Consider the following 22,348-nt stretch of genomic DNA (forward strand, 5'->3'; position numbering starts at 1 on the left):
TTATCTCACTAGGCGGTAATTCTAATGTTCTGTGTGGAAATAGGTTTAGGGCCCGTTTCCACTTGTACGGTGGGAATCGCTGCGGAAAAAATTTGCATGTGGATGCGAATTTTGCATGCGGTTGTATGCACATTTTCATGCAAATTTGCATACGATTTTGCATGGATTACTATGTATGCGAATTTAACCATGGCAGTGCCTGTGTGCTTTTCCATTGTTTCTATGCGAAATCGTATGCAAAATTTGCATACCAAAACCACATGCAAATTTACTATTAAATACATTGTATGCGAATCCCATATCGTATGCGAATTCTGATAGCTCTGCTGTGCAGATTTTTTCTGCACAGAAAAACGCTCAAATGCTGACAAGTGGAAACAGTCCCTTCCACTTGTATTGTCTATGCGAATTTGCATGCAGGAAACGCATGCAGATTTGCTCTAGTGGAAACGAGCCTGATGTGAATTGGAATTTAAGAAGGTGTTTGGTAAAGTGAGCTGTTTTCTGCATTACTGAATGAGGTAATTCTTAGTAAATTGAGGCTGTAATCTTCTCTTAAACCATCTCTGTTGGACAGCAGTTGGACATTTATTCTTGCGACCCATTTTTATTTACATTAAGGCTACTTACACACCAAGACGTTGCGTTAGGTGCTACGTTAAGATGGCATAACTTGCACCTAACGCAACGCATAGTGGGGTTGTAGCTGGGCGTTACATTGAGCCGCGTTGAGCGGCTCTTTACACGTCCAGTGATGCCGTGATGCGTACTCTTGGATGTATGCGGCATCACGTGGTCCAGCTGGCCAGTCGCCGCACAGAGCGGCGCTCCAGGAAGTAAACAATGCACGTCACACTGTGCAGTGAATATTAATTAGCCATGTGCCTGGCTGAGGAGGAGGAGACTTCCTCCTCCAATACTACTGAGCATGTGCAAACAGTCTAACGCGGCTTAGCCGCTTAGAACGCACAGCATGCAGCACTTTAACGTGAAGCGTAACAATGTAACACAACGTGGGCACTGTGAACAGCCCATTAATTCTTCATTACTGTGCGGTGGGCTGCGTTACAGGCTGCACTAACAAGCGCCTGTAACGTCTCACTGTGAAAGCAGCCTAACTGCTTCCGGACTGCGTTGGTTAAAATCTACGTCCTGCAGGTGGCTGTGCGGCTCTGACAGGACGTAGATTTTAACTTTCCCACTGCAAGCTCTTGCCGATCATTGCTCTTTCCCAGCCGCAGACCACTCGACCTGCTGTCTACATGATGGCAGAGCTCTGCGAGCCAGTCAGGAGCCAATTTCATTGGTGATCACTGTGAGCCAATCCCACTGGCTTACATTGATGGACAGGGTAAGGAGCAAATGAAAGTGGCTCCTGACCGGTGCACAGAGCTCTGTCGTCATAGCGATGACAGAGAGAGGGGCCTGCGGCATTGGGTGAGTGGTGTGACCAGCAAGAGCAGTGGGTATGTGTGGCGATTTGCCGGTAAGTTCAGTTTTCTGGTACTAGCAGTCTCTGTATCATAAGGGGCAAGAGACTGCTGGTATGCAAGGGGGTTAGACAACTGTGAGAAAATCTTTATGGCTAATTATGCACACATATTACTGCATATGTACAAACTCTTACATAATTATTTAATTTGAATTGGAACTAAACTCAGGCTTTTTCTCTCTGCTGAAAATGATTATCCACAGCATGTTAACCTTTATACACAAAACACTTTCTTCATTACAATTCATGGAAATCCTAAATAATAACAAAAGCACAATTAAAAAACATACAGGATGACCACCTTGGAAATAGTGTTGGGCGAACACCTGGATGTTCGGGTTCGGGCCGAACAGGCCGAACATGGGCCAGATGTTCGGCATGTTCGGCCCGAACGCCGAACTCAATGGAAGTCAATGGGACCCCCGAACATGCCCATTTTGGGGGCCCTATGGGGTCGCAGGCATAAGGGGGGAGCATGCCCCGATCGCGGGGGGGTCGGAAATTCCCCCCACCCCCTCCGCTAGCGCTCCCCCCTCTGCCCGCTTCCCCATAAAAAAAGTTTGAGGCAAGTTAAATAGTACTTGGTGGCTGGCCTGGCACTGGCAGTGGAGTGAGGAGGAGGAGGAGTCAGAGTAGCAGAGTGACGCGTTGAGGCCGGGCAGCGGGCGGTTCAGCGGTAGTACCTCACGTCCTCTACGTGATGACGCATACGAGGGTACGCGTGACGCGTACCCTCGTATGCAGAGGACGTGAGGTCAGAGAAAGGGCGGAAGTACCACAAGGGTACTACCGCTGAACCGCCCGCTGCCTGGCCTCAACGCGTCACTCTGCTACTCGGACTCCTCCTCCTCCTCACTCCACTGCCAGTGCCAGCCACCAAGTACTATTTAACTTGCCTTAAACTTTTGTATGGGGAAGCGGGCAGAGGGGGGAGCGCTAGCGGAGGGGGTGGGGGGAATTTCCGACCCCCCCCCCCCCGCGATCGGGGCATGCTCCCCCCTTATGCCTGCAACCCCGTAGGGGGGCCGTATTGCGGCATGTTCGGCCGAACAGGGGCCCTGTTCGGCCCTGTTCGGCGGCCATTCAGTAGTTCGGGACGAACCCGAACTTAAAAGGCCGAACACCATCAGGTGTTCGGCCGAACTCGAACATCACCCGAACAGGGTGATGTTCTGCAGAACCCGAACAGTGGCGAACACTGTTCGCCCAACACTACTTGGAAACACACTGGTGATGTTAATTCTGCAAGACGTTCTTTTTAGCGAGTTATCAGCAGATAGCATAACAGTCAGTTAGCTAAAGGAGCCAGGTGAACCAAACATATAGATTAGCCAGTAGCATGGAGAAGTACACAGAAGCTTGTCAGGCCTAGGGAGCAGGCACATATATACAGTACTTATTACATGTTTGCTGTGCAGCCCCCAGCATGCAGTTTGCACCAATTTGGATGAAAATGTTTGTTATGAGCTAAGGTTCTATCTTTTTTTTTTTTTCCTTTCGGGTGGGGGCTAACAAAAGACTGGTATGGATCATTCACAAAGAGTGGATGCATGCACAATGGAACGTGTGTGTGGTGTGTGTGTGTGTGTGTGTGTGTGTGTTTTGAAAGGGGGGCACAAAAATCAGTTTTCGCTCAGGGCGCTGTGAAACCTAAGGCCGGCCCTGGATGTGCAGTTAAAAACAGGGGTCGGGGATCACTATGTCATTATCCTTGCGTCAATCATACTGCAAACCGAAAAAGTGCCCTGGCTCAACTTACAAAAAGCTGGTGAAAACACATAACACTTCCAATGAAGCAGGGGTTTCTAGTGCCCACTTGGTCAGGGGTTCTTAGATTTTCAGGATTAAGTTAAAAGAAGGGGGGGAGGGGGCGGAGCTAGCCATGGATGAGTGAGGACGTGGGTTGCTAGAGCTCCTCCGTCTGACCGGCTTAATTTAAGCTCTAAGAACTGATAACCCTCCGCAATTTACTTAAATAGAATGTCCAGAAGATCTAAAACCTGCAAGGGACAAGAAACACCGAGAAAGGCGACCCAACAACAGGTTACGCGATACCTAATACGGAACGAGTCGACCCAGACGCCAACTAAGATGGCCGACACATCACCCTCCCCAAACAAGAGCGCGAAGGCAAGTGAGTCGGAGAATGCCACCACAAGATCTCTAAATGAGATCAGAGATTACCTCCACAACCTCCTTACAAAAGAAGACCTGACTGATCTAGCAGACCGCATTACCTCAGCCACACGAGCAGACCTACAGGAGATACAGTCGGAGGTCACGGAGCATGAGAGGCGGATAGCGGCCCTCAAGGCAGAAACAAATACATTAAAGGCAGAGGTTCTCACTCTCAGAACACAACAAACTCAGCAGAATGCACTCAACACCACGCTGAGAGTGGGTCTGGAAGACATACAGAACCGGAGCCGACGGTGTAATATCCGCATACGAGGGCTCCCGGAAGAAACCTTACCACAGCAGCTAGTACAAGCCGCGACTACGATCTTTAACAACATACCGTATTTTTCGGACCATAAGACGCACCGCACCATAAGACGCACCCAGGTATTAAGGACAAAAATCAAGAAAAAAAATATATAACTAAACCTAGGTGCATCTATGATGCAAGGGTGTCTTATGGAGCTTACCCCCAAGCTAGCTCTATCTCCTAAGCTACATTGCCCATTTAAAGTAACCCCTGCTGCCTTCCTCAGCTCTAATAACCCCGCCTGCCTCCCAGTTACACTGGCACCCCTCCCCCCCCTTAGACTTCTGTATCCCTTGGCAATAGCAGGGAATAGCATAGTCCCTCCTCGTGTGGCCCCCGGCAGCCCAGAATTAAAAAAATACCTGTTCCATTTTGTCCTCCCCCCTCTCCTTTCCTGTAGCCCATGACAACTGGCCAGTAATGAAAAAAAAACCACTTTCCCCACAGCAGCCCCTCTCCCGCTACATCGTTTAGAGCCCCAAGAATCCAGAGAATAACAAATAAAACTTTGTCCGCGGTGATCCCCGCCCCGCCCCCCGCTGAGTCTCTTGTTGCCCCCAACAACAACACAATAGCCAAGTGTTACAACCGGAGGGCTCCAATGCCGCTATATGCAACTCTATCCCCACTGGCAATTGCAGAGTCTGAAGCGCTAAAGCGGAAGCCTAATTACCTGATCCAGCCGCCGCGATCGTCCATCTCGTGTCCTCCCATGCTTGCAGCCTCGCGTTGGCGTCATCTTACTGCGTGACCCGACGGTGCGCACCATCACGTGTCCTGACTGCACACCCTCGGGTCATGCAGTGAGAGGTCAGCAACGCGAGGCTGCAAGCATGGGAGGACACGAGATGGACGATCGCGGCGGCTGGATCAGGTAATTAGGCTTCCGCTTTAGCGCTTCAGACTCTGCAATTGCCAGTGGGGATAGAGTTGCATATAGCGGTATTGGAGCCCTCCGGTTGTAACACTTGGCTATTGTGTTGTTGTTGGGGGCAACAAGAGACTCAGCGGGGGGATGGGCGGGGATCACCGCGGACAAAGTTTTCATTGTTATTCTCTGGATTCTTGGGGCTCTAAACGATGTAGCGGGAGAGGGGCTGCTGCGGGGAAAGTGTTTTTTTTTTTCATTACTGGCCAGTTGCGGGAAGTTAACTGCCAAAGGAAAGGTTTTATTTCCTCCTTAATCCTACCGTTGCGGGATACAGTAGCCTTGGCAGGGACTGCTGCGTGTATCCTAGTGTCTTTGTGCACTTGATGGGGACACCTGGCACAATCCAAAATGCACTATTCGGACCATAAGACGCAGTGACTTTCCCCCCCCCACACTTTTGGGGAAGAAAAAGTGCGTCTTATAGTCCGAAAAATACGGTACTTAAGCAGCCGGCCGACAAGGTACTTAAAATAGATAGAATACACCGAGCCTTACGTCCGCAACCATCCGCAGAGGAGCCACCTAGAGACGTCATTTGCCGTCTTCATTACTTTTCCACCAAAGAGGCAATTATGGCGGCGGCGCGGAAAATGGATTCCATTGAATACGAGGGAACGAGTATTCTACTCTTCCAGGACCTAGCACCATCTACCCTGGCACAGCGAAGAGCGCTGCAACCGTTGCTGAAACTCCTCCAGGAAAAGGGAGCGATATACAAGTTGGGATTCCTCTTCCAACTACATATCTCCAAGGATGGCAAAAGTTTTACCCTGAAGGATCCAGGAGGCCTCACCGACCTATTTACTGCCCTGGATTTGCCAACTGTGGAGGTCCCAGAATGGAAACCTGAACAGATCTTCTTGGGCCTTCCACAACGCCCTAAAAAACAGAAAAATGGCGGACGAGGACAGCAACAATGAGCGGACTTCTGACCCCTCTCAAAACCGGACCTGATCCTTCATACAGATAAGTGTGCAGAGAACTTTATTTTTCTTGTTTTTTCTTTTCTACTACAAACTTCTACGTGAACTATTTGTGTACCCGAGAGAAGGCCGGGGAGTGCCCCACCCTTTTTTCTCCCGCCGCTCTACCTGCTATTGCCCCTGTATACTTAGGCCAAAAGAACAGGACGCTCCCTCCCCTTTAACATATATACGTTGTCCACCTCCCTGACATCCATGGAACCTTGTGCAACTGAATGCATACTCAACATTCTAGCAGCCATGGGGGTAACCCTCCCCAAGGGAACTTTTTTTTTTTTTTTTTTTGCGGCAGCTAAAAATTGAGTCACCAGCAATGTGTATTCGACAGTTTTGTTGAGCTAACAAAGTCTCAAGCCACCATTTGCACAGGTCGCGTGGGACCCGGGGGGATACCCCTCGGATGGAGGCCATGCTGCAATGCAAGGCGACAAGCATACTGGGTGATATATATGACGAGTGTGTGTTTTTTCCCTGGGGTCCATGGACACCCCTCTGATGGAGGACATGCTTCAATGTAATGCGACAAGCATAATGTGTGATCTATATGCTATTTAGGTTGGTACATATTCCCATGGGCTCTGGGGATGGGCGTATGTTTATCCCCGGGGTCCATGGGGGCCCCGCTGACGGAGGCCTTACTTCAATGTAATGGGACAAGCGTACTGCGTGATATACATGCTATAAAAGATGGTACATATTTTCATGAACTTGAGAGATGGATATATGTTATACGAAGGGGAGTGGTAAGATGAACAAATATCTGAAAGGGAGATACAAAAGAGAAAAGGAGAAAGAGGGAAGGAGAATGTTATTCATGACTGAAACTAATCATACCCCCCCACATGTTTATTTCCTGATATTTCCGCTCAGACTTAAAGGGGGGTGATCGCTAGATAAGGTGCATACATATAATACCCTCTCCATGTGCATAGGCTCCCAATCGGCAGGTATACCATTGCCCCTATGGGACAGAACGCTGCCTCCTATTAACTCCTATGGAGCACAACTGATACGCAGTATAAATAAACGCACACATACGGGCCCTAAACACTGCCATGGGCATTCATGATACTGGGGAACCACGGAAGACCCGGTAAAACATGCGCGCTGCCACCCAATTTGGGGGGGAAAAAATAATATCACTATGCCATCCCAGAGTCGCTATGAGTTGCGTGGCTCCCGCAGAGGGGGGGGACTTTACTTGGGGACACTATACGTAATATCTTCAATAGGTTAACTGAACATGATATAATGGGGAGGTGACGGGGGGAGGGACTTCCCCTAGAACCCTTAGGCTTGACATGGGGCTATAGAGTGGCTTGCCGGACATTTACATAAGGAGGATCAGAGTTTGGATATTCTTATGTTGCTTGTTTATGGTTATCAGTATCTTTTAATATAGAGACCGGCACATAGCCGGTGTGGACGGAGGAGCCACGGTTGACGCGACACACCATCCCCGGCCTAACGGTGGCACCTTTCCCACATAGGATATGCAGGTCAGCACGGGACCCGCTTTGAGTTTGTGCTAGGCCTGTGTGCTTCTTCTATACGAGGAAAATCTTTAGATGGTTTAACAGCTATCATTTACGATGCTTTACTATGGTTATAGAATTCTATATGTTGATTGAGACACATCCAGACGAAATGACACGTCCGATCCCGCAATGTCACTGTTGAAGGTGATTTCCATCAATTCCAAGGGGTTAAATATTCCAGAGAAGAGGAGAATCTTACTTAAGGATATGTGGAAGCAGAAGGCGCAGGTGGTCCTCATCCAGGAAACACACTTTAAGAGCTCCAATATTCCCAAATTAACAGATAGGAACTTCCCTTTAATCTATACTAGCAATTAATCAGAGTCCAAAACGAAAGGGACAGCAATTCTCATCAGTAAAGACCTTGCTTTCTCAGAAATTCAGACTCTATCAGACCCTGATGGACGCTACATATTGGTTAAATGTCTAATAAAAGAACAAAAGTACACACTGGGGTCAATATATGCTCCCAACGTGGACCAAGACAAATTTATGCTCAAATTTTTCAACGAATTTGACACCTTCACGGAGGGAAGTGTTATTCTGGGTGGGGACATAAATGCGCCTCTAAATCCACAAATAGACTCTTCGCAAAGTAGATCAGCAGTGTCGTACGCTAAGCTCAATAAAATTAAAAAGGCTCTGCATGAACGCCAATTGGTAGATGTGTGGAGACTGACACATCCCACCGTGAAAGATTATTCCTACTATTCAACAGTACATAATACGTACTCGCGTATTGATTACGTCTTTACATCACACAACTTGCTCTCCGACCATATACAATCAGAGATCGGTATTATATCTTACTCTGACCATGCCCCTATTGTAGTCTCATTAAATTGCAGAGACAAACACAATAAACCATTTACATGGCGACTGAATACCTCTCTATTACAAGAACATAGCAGAGGCTCCAAAAGAATAAAAGTATACTAAAAAGTTTAAAATATTCGGGTGGCGGTGGTGGACCGGTCACTCCAAAAAGGACACGAACTTTGTCACTTGAGGAAACGACAATTTAATTTAATACTCCACAATTAATTCGCAACGCGTTTCATGGGCACAATCCCGCTTCATCAGGCAATAGACATACGGAGTATCACTATAAAAAAACGACAGAGATGGAAGCATGTCAACGAACTGCAATGTACATCTGGTTGTACAAGTAATAGTGGTACATGGTTATTCTGAGTGAACACGTATATATTGTAATATGCATCCATCATTGACATGAGTCACATAAGTAGTGAGGTGAGGAGGAGACAAGAGTATTAATGGGTTTAGTATGGGTAAATAAAAGTGATAAGGTGAATAGGGGTTTTAGTATGTCTGGAAAGTGCAATGGAGTGTAACATGGTAAATGAGGGAAAAGAGCATTGTTTGTAAACATTGTTAGCTGTATGATAGTTATTGTAGGCAATGTATGTAAAAAAATGCGGAAGTAAATGTGTAGTGGCCAGGTAATCAGGTAATCAGTATATAAAGAGTGAGGGGAGGGAGGAAACGGTTTAGACTTGCAGGTGCAAGAAGGTACTCTAGATAAGAATATGTATAGAGAGATGAGTTAGGGGTAGCGTAGAGGTTATTATAAATAGGACTCACCGGCTAGACGTCCAAAACACGCTTGGCACCTCTGTATCGTTGTGCCAGCGTGGGACTTGTTATGTAGCCGTAGCGTGCGTTTCCGGGGTCAAGCCGGGGGGTAATGTTTGGCCAATCAGATTGTGTGGGAGACGGGGATGAGCTGATGAACGTCGCTGTGTGCGACTCAGAGGCCGCGTTTGAGCTGCGCAGCCGGGTGGGCGGAGCGGTGTACAGGAAGCGTCTAGCCAGCCCTGGCTATGGCGCTCCTGCGTGCGTAATGACAAAGCTGTGTGGGTGGTGGGAATCTTCGGCGCTGTCCGCGCATATGCAGGGATGGGGAGGAGTATGGGTGCGCCATATTGGATGTGGGCATTCTGCCCATCAAGGGTTAGGGTGTATCAGAGGGGGGAAAAAAAACCCTCCTCCAGGTTATAAATATAGAGGGATATGGGTGATTTAAGGGGGAGAGCATATTTCAACAGTTGAAGCTTATGGTAAGCAATAAATCAAAGTATAAGCCATAAGGCTACGTGGAACTATAGGACTTGTTGTTATTTGTTGTGATGGTGGGTTGATGCCACCCAGTGGTAGAAAACTATATTACAAGGTACAGTGTATGTATCTATAGAGACCTGTATGCACACATGGAGATTATTTTTGGGTGTGTATGCTTGTAGGTTTAGGAAGGGGAGGGGGGAGGAAAGAGAAATGTACGGGTTTACAACATAAACATATATACAATAATAAAAGATAAGTCAATACCTAAGTCAATACCTAATACTCCTGCAAACACATTCTATATGCATGCATACCCCCATAAATAGGCTATGCATGTGTATACCTGTGTTTCTACGCATCAAATTAATTATATACATAAAACATATTAAATTTAAAAGAGAATTAAAACATATATAAAGATATCATAAAAATATACTTCAAATATAAAAGCTAATAAACAACCGATAATACATGATAAAATCGAGAGGACAAATAAAAAGAGAAACTGTATACTATTGGTAATTGGGTTAGTAGATTTTCTCCAGAACTTCATTAAGACCCTCTGGAGTAAGGGTTCTAAGGGTTCTAAGGATTTGGATCCAGCAGCTCAAACGCGGCCTCTGAGTCGCACGCAGCGACGTTCATCAGCTCATCCCCGCCTCCCACACAATCTGATTGGCCAAACATTACCCCCCGGCTTGACCCCGGAAACGCACGCTACGGCTACATAACAAGTCCCACGCTGGCACAACGATCGATACAGAGGTGCCAAGCGTGTTTTGGACGTCTAGCCGGTAAGTCCTATTTATAATAACCTCTACGCTACCCCTACCTCATCTCTCTATACATATTCTTATCTAGAGTACCTTCTTGCACCTGCAAGTCTAAACCGTTTTCTCCCTCCCCTCACTCTTTATATACTGATTACCTGATTACCTGGCCACTACACATTTACTTCCGCATTTTTTTTTTTACGTACATTGCCTACAATAACTATCATACAGCTAACAATGTTTACAAACAATGCTCTTTTCCCTCATTTACCATGTTACACTCCATTGCACTTTCCAGACATACTAAAACCCCTATTCACCTTATCACTTTTATTTACCCATACCAAACCCATTAATACTCTTGTCTCCTCCTCACCTCACTACTTATGTGACTCATGTCAATGATGGATGCATATTACAATATATACGTGTTCACTCAGAATAACCATGTACCACTATTACTTGTACAACCAGATGTACATTGCAGTTCGTTGACATGCTTCCATCTCTGTCGTTTTTTATAGTGATACTCCGTATGTCTATTGCCCGATGAAGCGGGATTGTGCCCGTGAAACGCGTTGCGAATTAATTGTGGAGTAATAAATTAAATTGTTGTTTCCTCAAGTGACAAAGTTTGTGTCCTTTTTGGAGTGACCGGTCCACCACCGCCACCAGAATATTTTAAACTTTTTAGTATACTTTTATTCTTTTGGCGCCTCTGCACAGCTTAGCATCAGAGTTTCCACCCTGGTGGAAGGGTGATATACCCTCTTTTCCTTCTACAGAGAGCGACATCTTAATCCTGAGTGGGGACAGGTCTAATCTCCCCACCTGCCTATACAGTGGTTGCCTATGTGGTAACCCATGTTTTGTGAGTTTATTACTTACTTGTCATTTCTACTTCTGGTTCTAATACGTACTACACTATACCGGGCTCTCGGTTTCTTTGTTTTATTTCTATCACAAGAACAAGCCGCTATGACACGAATAGACGAACAAATTGGCGAATACTTCTTAATTAATGATACAGGGGATGTGTCGTCTCCTACAGTGTGGGAAGCACATAAATGTGTTATCAGAGGAGCACTCATAAAGCTAGGTACCAGACTTAAGAAAGAAAGGGCAGAGGCAATCATTAACCAGCTGGAAAAGGTACGGCAGTTAGAGTGTAAGCACAAACAATCACTGGCAGAGAGCTCTCTACAACCCCTAACGGAGGCAAGGCAGACTCTCAAAGTAATGCTGCAAAATGGGGCTAAACAAGCGGCCCACAGATGCCGAGGCACATTTTTCCTACACGGGAACAAGTCAGGAAAACTACTGGCTAGAGCTCTCAGACAACAACATCAGAAATCATATTGTACATGCGTCAGGTCAAAAACATATCAGGAATGAGTCCATTGCCCAGAGCTTTCGAGAGTACTACACCAAACTATATAACCTGAAAACCACCGTAGGCGAGAGTTTGAGGGAGGGTCCCAGGGCTGAGATAGCGAGATACTTAGAGGAAACAGACATGCCAAAATTAGATGAAGATATGTCCAAGGAAATAGAAGCCCCTTTTACAGAAGCAGAATTAGCCAATGTTATCTCGGAAATAAAACCGGGTAAAGCTCCCGATCGAAAATTATAAAAAATTCAGAAACACACTGGTCCCCTACCTATGTAAAACATTCAATGCATTAGCAGAAGGGTCAGACAGAGCAGTATTGCCCCACCAGACTCTAGAGTCTCATATAACCGTAATTCCCAAAGAAAACAAGGACCCTGCAAATTGTGGTAGCTACCGCCCCATTTCTCTCCTCAACCTAGACCTAAAGATTCTTTCCAAAGCAATAGCCAACAGAATAGCGGAACATGTGGGACATCTGATTCACTGGGATCAAGTGGGCTTTATACCTAACAGAGAAGCAAGAGATAACACTATTAGGGCCCTGGGACTCCTTCAGTTTGCTCGGTCACAGGGAACTCCATGCATGTTGCTCTCTACAGACGCAGAAAAAGCCTTTGACCGGGTGAGCTGTAGGTGGATCAGGGCAGTCCTACAATATATTAATCTTGGGGACAGGATGATGTCGTGCATAGATGCCCTTTACTCGGTTCCATCAGCCCGCATAAAAATCAATGGGATTCTGTCAGACCCCCTAGCCATCACTAATGGTACGAGACAGGGGTGTCCCCTGTCCCCTTTGATCTTCGCCTTAGCCCTGGAGCCCTTTCTGTGTCACATCCGACTAAATAAAGACATAACAGGTATTGAAGTGGGTAGCACCTCTCATAAAGTAGCAGCTTACGCGGACGACCTTTTGTTTTTTCTTTCCAAACCCCATCTAGCCCTTTCCAACCTGATGAAAGCATTCGAACGGTATAGCAAATTATCCTTTCTTAAAAAAAATTATGGTAAATGTGAAGCCTATAGTGTAGGACTAGACGATAAGTTAAAATCCCAACTAGAACATAACTTTCCATTTACCTGGAAAACAAAATACATTAAATACTTGGGTACTTTTATTTCAGACTCTCTGAGCGGTGTGTTCACACACAACTTCCCCCGATGCTACAAACTCTTATAGCGGATCTTAAAAAATGGGATTTCCCACAAATATCCTGGCTAGGGAGAATTGCAGTCGTCAAAATGAACGTCATGCCTAGACTGCTGTACCTTTTCCAGACCCTCCCTATACCGATACCTACAACATTTCTACGCCATGCCCAGACTGCTTTTAATAGGTACATCTGGAAGAGTAAACCCCCAAGACTCAAACGGAATGTGCTATATAAACCAAAACAAAATGGGGGTCTAGCGATGCCAAACGTGACTTTATACTGCCAAGCAGCAGTCTTGACGAGGGTGGTTGATTGGTGTAGACATGGGAAGTACAAACAATGGACGAACATGGAACAAGAAATGTTCGAACGAAAATTAACTAACCTGCTCTGGTCTACAAAATCCCTGCCCGTGGGGTTTGATTTGCCTCCTCTCTGTAGGCGCACAGTACAGCTCTTTCTTCGATTACGGTCATTGCCAGACATATCACCCTGGCCGTCGCCTATGTTCTCCCCAATAGACAACCCTAATATGTCAGTGCAATATGGAGTGGGATCACATAATACGTGGGCTAAGACAGAGAATATAACCTTGTCCTCCCTAGCCCACCAAGGGGAATGGCGATCACTAGATGATATTAAACAAATGGCCCAGAACCCAGATCTTGATTGGTGGGGTTTCTTTCAAATCAGATATCTACTAAATAGAGAAGGAATCAGACCTTCACACCTCAGACAGAAAACTGAATTTGAACAAATATGCACAGGTGAGGGCCCAGTCAAAAAAACGCTCTCCCAACTATACATCCTTTTGATAGAACAGCAAGACCAATCAGTCCCGTACTTTGATAAATGGGAGGGTATTCTACACAAGTCTTTCTCTCCCCAGCAGAGGAGAAATATCTGTATCTTTACCCACAAGTCCTCCTTATCCTCTAGGATACAGGAAATTAACTTTAAAATATTGTCACAATGGTATTATACCCCCTCTAGATTACATAGTATGTTTCCAAACATAGAGGATAAATGCTGGAGATGTCAGAGGACAACTGGAAGCCTGTTACATATACTTTGGGAGTGCCCTCTTCTTAAAGACTTCTGGGCCAAAATAGAAAGACTAATTAGACATGTAACAGATAGAGATACCCCATTCACACCAGAGTTTTATCTGCTACACCAGAATGAGTGGTCACTAAGGGCATACAAAAGGTCAATAGTACAAAATATACTAAACACTGCCAAGTGCCTACTGGTGAGAAAGTGGAAAACGACCATAATACCCTGCTCATCAGAAATAGTAGCGGAGATGGATTATATACGCAGTATGGAGGATCTAGCACATATTGCACTGGATAGGGAAGAAGCATTCCGCAAATCTTGGACATTTTGGAATGTGTTTCGGGAGTCAGAGGACTTTAACAAGGTCCTCGAGGGAGTGGACTAGGCGGAGCTGAGTAGCTGTGGGCGTACGGAGAGACAGACCACATACATATGATACACAACTACCCTGGATTGGTGGACCTACTCTAAATTTTGTGCTATCTTATAGAGGTGTCACTCACTGTGTCTGGATGTGTCTCCATTGTTATGGTTAAAGTTGCTCTCGCTGGAGGCCAGGTGTTGCACTGTTCTGTGTAACACCCATTGGCCCTACCCGAGAATAGCTTGGTGTTAAGTTAAATAAAAATGTTAAAAAACATAGGTTTTTATGTCAATACACTGGAGGATAAGGAATTATTAGCAAATGACGCTGTGGCAGATTTCATTATTCTACTTATGACATTACCTAAGACGAGCCACGAGCTAGAAAATTTTCTCCTACACTGATTCAGACCGTTATGCTTTCTGAAACTCTATATGTAATACACTTTTGACACATTGTATTTCGCCTTGACTGAATATGAAACGTGTAATTGACATGAAAATACTAAATAAAAGAATATTAAAAAAAAAAAAAAAAGGGGGGGGGAGGGACGACACATAAGAATGCCCCTGCGTACTTGCAAACATGAAAGAATACATTATGGTTCCCGTCTTCAGGTGTATTTGAGGTGATTATAATAGGTTGATGTTCCCATTTAACTTGGAAAAAAAACAGCCTCCTTTATAAGCAAAGATGGTGTTCAATTTAAACTCTCACCCTGTGATAATTCTTTTTATGAGTAATTAAAATCATTGTTTTACTTTCGAATTAAAAATGTGTGTATTTTGGGCCAAGTTTCTGTTGTCAGAGAACATCTGGAAAAGTTATTATTTTTTTTAACTGAAAAATATTGGCAGCTCAAAGGTATTAATGTTCCATGCTATTAGCAATACTTCCCAGAACATTGTGTACCTCAACAGACAGGAACAAATAAAAGAAGAGCACATGGTCACTGATGATTTTAATCTTGCACGGCCTCATAAAATGTTACATAATGGGATAAAGCAATGCACTTACTGATTATGTAACAAAGTGAATAATGCATGGTTTCTCCTATACATCCACGTTACTTAATAGGCAGTGGGACAAATTTGTCGGCACACTTGCGGCTGCAATTTCCATAATTTGCGAGTGCTTAATCTATTCAGAGGAATCGTTTGATAATCCACATCTGAAATTAAAGTCATCATATTCATCCGGTTATTTATTATCTCACGTAATACATGGTAAAATCCAGCCTAGTGAATAATGCTTCCCATAATAGTTCATTTACTTCTATTCATTGGCAGTAATAAAATCGTACAAGGGGATGCAGAAACACCATTATTTCTTGCTTGAAGTGCAATTTCATGTGGTGAGGGAAACATGGTAATATGATGCAAAGTGCTACAGGAATTTAGTCCTCAAAGGAATGGTAGCATTAAATGTATTCTGACAAGAAGGGGCAGCGGAAAAGAAACATTTATCTTCATAAAGTCATTAAATTTACTGAGCGGCATCACAGTCTTACAGCAGTCTGCTGCCACCATTAAGAGCAGTTTGGTGGAACAGCTTCATTCTAATTTTTTTCTCAGTTATTTTATATGTAATTTTTTTGGCACTGTCTATATATTGTTTTCAGAGAGACTCAAAATAAAAATAATAAACAACGCTATCAATATTGTTATGAAACAAGAGAATAAAATCACACTAATGATAATGCTTAAGATATCATAATACAGATAATATATATATATATTATACTAGTGACCTTACCCCGTTTTAAAAAGGGGCTAGGTCTGTCACAAATCCGCCGTGTGCATGCGCATACACGCAGTGGCGTAGCTAAGGAGCTGTGGGCCCCGATGCAAGTTTTACATGGGGCCCCCCAAGCACTCTATACATAACAATTGATACGGCATGACAAAACCTGCCAATGGCATCTACAGTGTCAGAGGTGCAAGAAGAGGCTGGGAAACAGTTTGTTAGTGATTACTACTATTCACAGCATCTATAGAAATGATTATTATGAGCACAGGACCAATAGAGAGGTAATAATGTAGATGAGGGAGAGCCCTTCGGGGCCCCTCTGGCCGAAGGGCCCCGATGCGGTCGCTACCTCTGCACCCCCTATTGCTACGCCCCTGCATACACGTTGCTCGCCCGCCCACATGTCCCTGTCCTCCTCCAGCTCTTGGCGGTGTCTCTGCATCTGTCCCTGCACATGCACAGTGCAAAAAAGCACTGACACAGGGACGGACGCAGGGACACTTGGAAATGATATATAGAGATATTATAATTTTTTTTTTACTGACACTATTACTACTACTACTACAGATTAGTGTTATTCTTATATAATTTTGTATTATTTTTATATAATTATGTACTGTGGTAAGGATTAGACTGTGAGCTCCTCAGAGGTTCATTGACATGACTGGGTACTCCGGAAAGGACTGTGGAAGATGCCAGCGTTATACAAATGTATAATATTAATAATAGCTGTTTCCTATGTTGGTGGCTTATTATACAGGAATATCAGCAGATGTCCCACTGATCCATACTTTTCTGCTACTATTGAAGAGATATTTGAAGCCGTTTTGAATATAGAAACTTTATTCTTGGAAGAACAAAGAGAAATCGAGAGCCCGATATGGTGTAGTATTGTTAAGTTGGTTGTGGTTAAAAGCAAAATATTTAGATATACTCACAAACATGGGTTACCCATAGGCAACCACTTCAAGTGCAGGTGGGGAGTATTAGAACCTGACCCCACTCAGGTTTTTAAGATGTCGCTCTCTGTAGATAGGAAACGGGGTAGCACCCCTCCACCGAGGGTGGACTCAAGATTTCAGCAAGGCTTGGTGTACAAAGGCGCCAGAGTAGAATAAAAACGTTTAAAAACCGTCTAAAAGAGGGGGATGTTCAGGTGGACTTACCTCCCTCAAAAATATAAAACTCAATTGAGTCACAATATATCAATACAAAAATATTTTATTGAACTCCACTTAGTGCAACGCGTTTCTCAGTTGTGGTCCTGCTTCATCAGGCAAACAGGAGTATAACTCAATGGGTCTAGATGCAGAAGTGAGCGCCTCTGTGAGGCGCTCACTTCTGCATGTCTAGATGCAGAAGTGAGCGCCTCTGTGAGGCACTCACTTCTGCATCTAGACCCATTGAGTTATACTCCTGTTTGCCTGATGAAGCAGGACCACACCTGCGAAACGCGTTGCACTAAGTGGAGTTCAATAAAATATTTTTGTTTTGATATATTGTGACTCAATTGAGTTTTATATTTTTGAGGGAGGTAAGTCCACCTGAACATCCCCCTCTTTTAGACGGTTTTTAAACGTTTTTATTCTACTCTGGCGCCTCTGTACACCAAGCCTTGTTGAAATAGAAACTTTATTGTACAGAAACATTTTCTGACATACTAAAATGCATGTAATAGTACAGTTACAGATCTATTTTAGGGGAACGCTTACCCCAATGAAAGTCTATGGGGCGTTTCATAACTCACATGGTTCAATGTGATGCGCCGGAAGTCCTGAATCTGATGCCCGGGTAACGCTGGAGCATCTGCACGTTAGTGGCTAGCATGTGCTGTGACATGCAGTGACTGGAAGTCATGTAAGGCTATGGCACCGCAGAAATTTAAAACTGTTCGGCGCTCACATTTGCATTGCGCATGTGCAGAAGCGTATTTTGACAATACACTTCCGTGCAATTCTAATGTCAGCCACAGTCAGGAAGTGAGAGCTAGAGAGCCTCACTTACTGAATGGATTGCAGCCAGAAGAGAGATTAAGGCACATTGTCGCGGTAATCTCCGAAGGCTGTTTTTGATGTTGCGGTCCAATAGGATTGCGCAATCACAACACAACAAAACCGCCGGTTTCTAGTGTAAAACCGGTCTCAAGCAGCAATAATTTTAATACTTTTATACAGTTACTGTAATAATAATATTTACCTCCAAACAGAGCCAGATGTATACCTTTTACTGCCCTAGATCAACTTTTACTGGCCAAGACCAATGTTTGTACCAGTACCACCTCTCCAACTCTTCTATGTTCAGCAGCTATCTCCCTTTTTTGTGCAAAATTCTCCCAATTTCAAACAATAGCAACCCCACATTCCTTGTGTGCAGCAGCCCACTTCCCATTCTGTGTGTAGCCCATTGCACATATAACACCAGAGAATACAACACTACACACCTGTATTTTATGCAAAAACATTACCAAAGAGCTCTAAACACTACATAGAATTAATAATTCAAAAAAACGCACTACAGGCATAATTAATAACAATGTGATTAATAATTAATATTAGCATACTGTGTGATATGAAATTAAACATTGCATACTAATAATAATGATTTATAATGAATGTTAATCACAACAGTTCATAATAAATATTATTAATAGGAAGTTGTGTCAGCACAATCATTAATATTTAATATCAAGTTCTATAAGACAAATAATACTATTTAATCATTATTAAGGTATACAGCATTAAGATATACTGTGTGCATATATATATATATATATATATATATATATATATATATATATATATATATATCCCACCCACTGCTTTAAAATGTCCAGTTGGTCCCTGTTAACGATCGCGGGCCCACCCACCATGCTTACCGCAGGGACTTGCAGGGCCCTGATTGGAGAAAGGGAAGAACCAATCAGAGTGCCCATAAAGATCATGGCTTCAACGAGAGGCCAATGAGATTTTCTTTTACAACACCCTCTCTGTCTCACAGATACGGAGAGTGTGAGGACATCTAGTGGTAAAAAAAAAAATACATGCAAAAAAAAAAAAAAATCACACTAGATGATACATGTGTTAAGTTTAATACAAATAAATGAATATCTCCTTCCCCCCCTCCCTGAACCAGGGCCGGGCCGAGTGTTTAAAGCAGAAAGAAATAAGAAAAGGAGATACATGGAAGTGACTACAAGCCAGATAACTAGAGATTAAGGTGTTGGGGGCCCTGGGGTGCCTCTTAGTCTAAGAGCAATCAGTGTGTGACGGCTGGGGTGGAGGGATGGAGGGGCGCACTTTGGTGTCTCAGCCTTGGGTGCTGGAGGACCTTGTCCCGGCTCTGCCCTGAACACCCCTCCCCCATAGTTGCCCTATCCCCATACAAGCCCTCCCTCTACCCCAACCACCCCCTCCACAATGTCCACATGTATCCATGCCCTCTTCACCACTGCTGCCACATTACTTCATCGGTGCCTGTTAAGTCTGGCCCCCCCACCACAACATTGGCCAATAATTAACAGTAAACTTCACCTCACCAAACATGCGTGGCTTGTTGCTATTGATGGCCGCGTGGCTGCAGCGTGTATACTGTGTATACGCGGACATGGGGACCGAGAGCAGCGCGACACAGGAAGGGGGACCCATAGACACCGGGAGCAGGACACAGGGGGATGAAGGAAATAAGCCGATGGTCATGCCGATTCCTTAACGGACCCACACCACGTGATCCGCGGCGCACTCCACCGCCAGAATAATCCGGGAAGCTGTAAGTAACAAAAGGATCCTGTCCTCTTTCCCCACCTCACCCTTGCTACACTTACCGTACATTTTTTATAGCAATAATAATGGCAAACAAGTGCAATTAGGACTGGCTGGGTGACTCTCACACTGCACAGTACACCCTACCACTTTTACTGGATACTTTCAATTCTATTATGTGCACTGTATTTTCATTTGTTATACTGCAGCATCTTTGAACATGATTTGTAGGGCTTTAATATATATATATATATATATATATATATATATATATATATATAACTATATATATATATATATATATATATATATATATATATATATAGTATTTGATCACTCAGTCATACTGTATACTATGCTGATATGCTGATCAGCTGATATGCTGATTAGTATGCTTTTCAACTAATCCTTCTGTGCTGTGGGTCTCCCTTTCCTACTTTCCCATTTCCATCCCAGTCAGCTGAAACTGTGGAGTAATAACTGGCTTCCACACACTATGCACGTTACCCAGGGCGTAAACATAAGACGCCCCTGGACCATGGAGGCACCAGGTTTAGTAGAATTTTTTTTCCCCTGATTTTTGTCTTCTAAACCTGGGTGCGTCTTATAGTCCAGAGCGTCTTATAGTCCGAAAAATACGGTACTTTGTTGGCACCTGTGAAGTCTGACACCCAAATGACATGCTTTGGTGACAAAAGAGGTTAGGGTGTGTCCGACATAGAGTTGCAGTTAGCAAATATTGTGTTCTAGTCAATTATACAGGTCACCCAGACGTCTAGATCCAGGCCTGTAAGGTATCATGGCAACCGATTCATGGCTGCATAATATGATGTCATTGCCTACACGCAAAGCTAACAACTTGGAGGCAGGCACAATTTGTATTTAACGTTAGTTAATAAGATCTTCTGTTGTATTATGATCACTGCAGTCTAAAAGCACGTAGCAAACAAAATGGATTGTAAATCCATTTTAAATAATATCACCTTCCCACAGCCACAGTCTGTAATCAACAAGTTCATGAAATAGATCATGATCCCTGTAATCTGAAAGCAATCACAAAGACAAATGAGAACTTGCCTTACACCTTCCAATATCACTATCCTGACTTTACAGAACAGTCTGATGATGTCCAGTGTCATGACTGTAATGCAATCACACATGAAATACTATTCTAGGGCTGAACCCCGCTGTCTCCCAGCCAGCACCCTGGTTTGTGGAGAGGGGGATCGGTTATCAGAGAGAGCAGTGTGTCTGCCAATCCTAAGTTTCAACCATTTCTCATGTTTTGACCTGCGATGTGTCCAACAGATAGCAGGCAAAGTAGGAATTAGGATGGCTCCCTGGGTGTAATCGGGCAATAGACAATTAGAAAAGAAAAGAGCACTCTGAGATGCAAGGAAACTGATTAAACACTGTTCTATCCAGTACAGGTCTCACCTTGATATGGTGTGGGTATCAGATGTGCCCAGCCAATGTTCGCTTGTGTGTTCAGGCAACCATAGAGCCTGGTCTCTGGTTTCCTTAAAGGGGACACAAACACTCGCTGGGCATATCTGACAGCATAAAAGTAAAGGGTGTCTTGGCACTTTAAAAAAGAATAGAGCCCAAATAGCGCAATATGTAATGATCAGATGAAAAATAATAGGTATGATACAGGACTACTCACAAAGGTGGGTTGCATGAGGGGCAACCGACCACTTAAAGCCGGTGGAGATAGTTACCCATCTCCACTCGGGGTGTCCACTGGACTGGATACGGCCGCTCTCTTGAGAAAAATACACTTTCTCACTTTCCACCTTGTGGGGCTTGGAAGTACCCCTCCAAATTGGAAAGTTGAGTGGGTGTAAACAGCACAATAAGAGAGAGTCGCCCAGGAGTATATAAAACCAATACCAGTCATATATGTCAATGAAATGTATTAGCACGGGCAACAATCGCGTTCCGTGGGTCCAAGCCCACTTCCTCAGGCCACTACAGTGCCAAATGAGTTAATAGCCAGAGTTCTGAGCGCCTCCTGACAGCCACACAATATCAAGGTGAGACCTGTCCTGGACAGGACAGTGTTCAATCGTTTTTCTTGTATCTCAGAGTGCTCTTTTCTTTAGTTTTTATAGTGTCCAACAGATATGCACACAAACCCATCAGATAAAACTCACAACCAAAGACAGAAAACATCAACACTTCCTTCTTGCCATAAGAATTAAAATCATAGTTAACTCAGTAAAGTGTCAAATATTTTCCAAGTCTTTTACTACATCTAAAATTCTCAAATGCTCAGCCTATGTTCACCTTATACCTTAGCACTACTGATATCTGTAACTATAATCATATCCTGCACATTGACACTAATCCTGACAAGGTATGGGCTTTCCATCTACAATAGCTCAAAGTATCACTTAATCTCCTATAGCACAGCCATTGAATTCAATTAGCTAGAAACTGAGCCGTGAAATGGGATGGTACAGCCATCGACTTTGCTCTTTGAATCTTTTTGGAACCTTTCTACTATACACCATTTTCATGTTTTTATTTCAGCAGCAGGAGGGAAAGCTGTCTCAGAATGTAAATCCTTACACGGTTT

Source organism: Hyperolius riggenbachi, chromosome 8 (genome assembly GCF_040937935.1).
Source record: "Hyperolius riggenbachi isolate aHypRig1 chromosome 8, aHypRig1.pri, whole genome shotgun sequence".
Lineage (NCBI taxonomy): Eukaryota > Metazoa > Chordata > Amphibia > Anura > Hyperoliidae > Hyperolius > Hyperolius riggenbachi.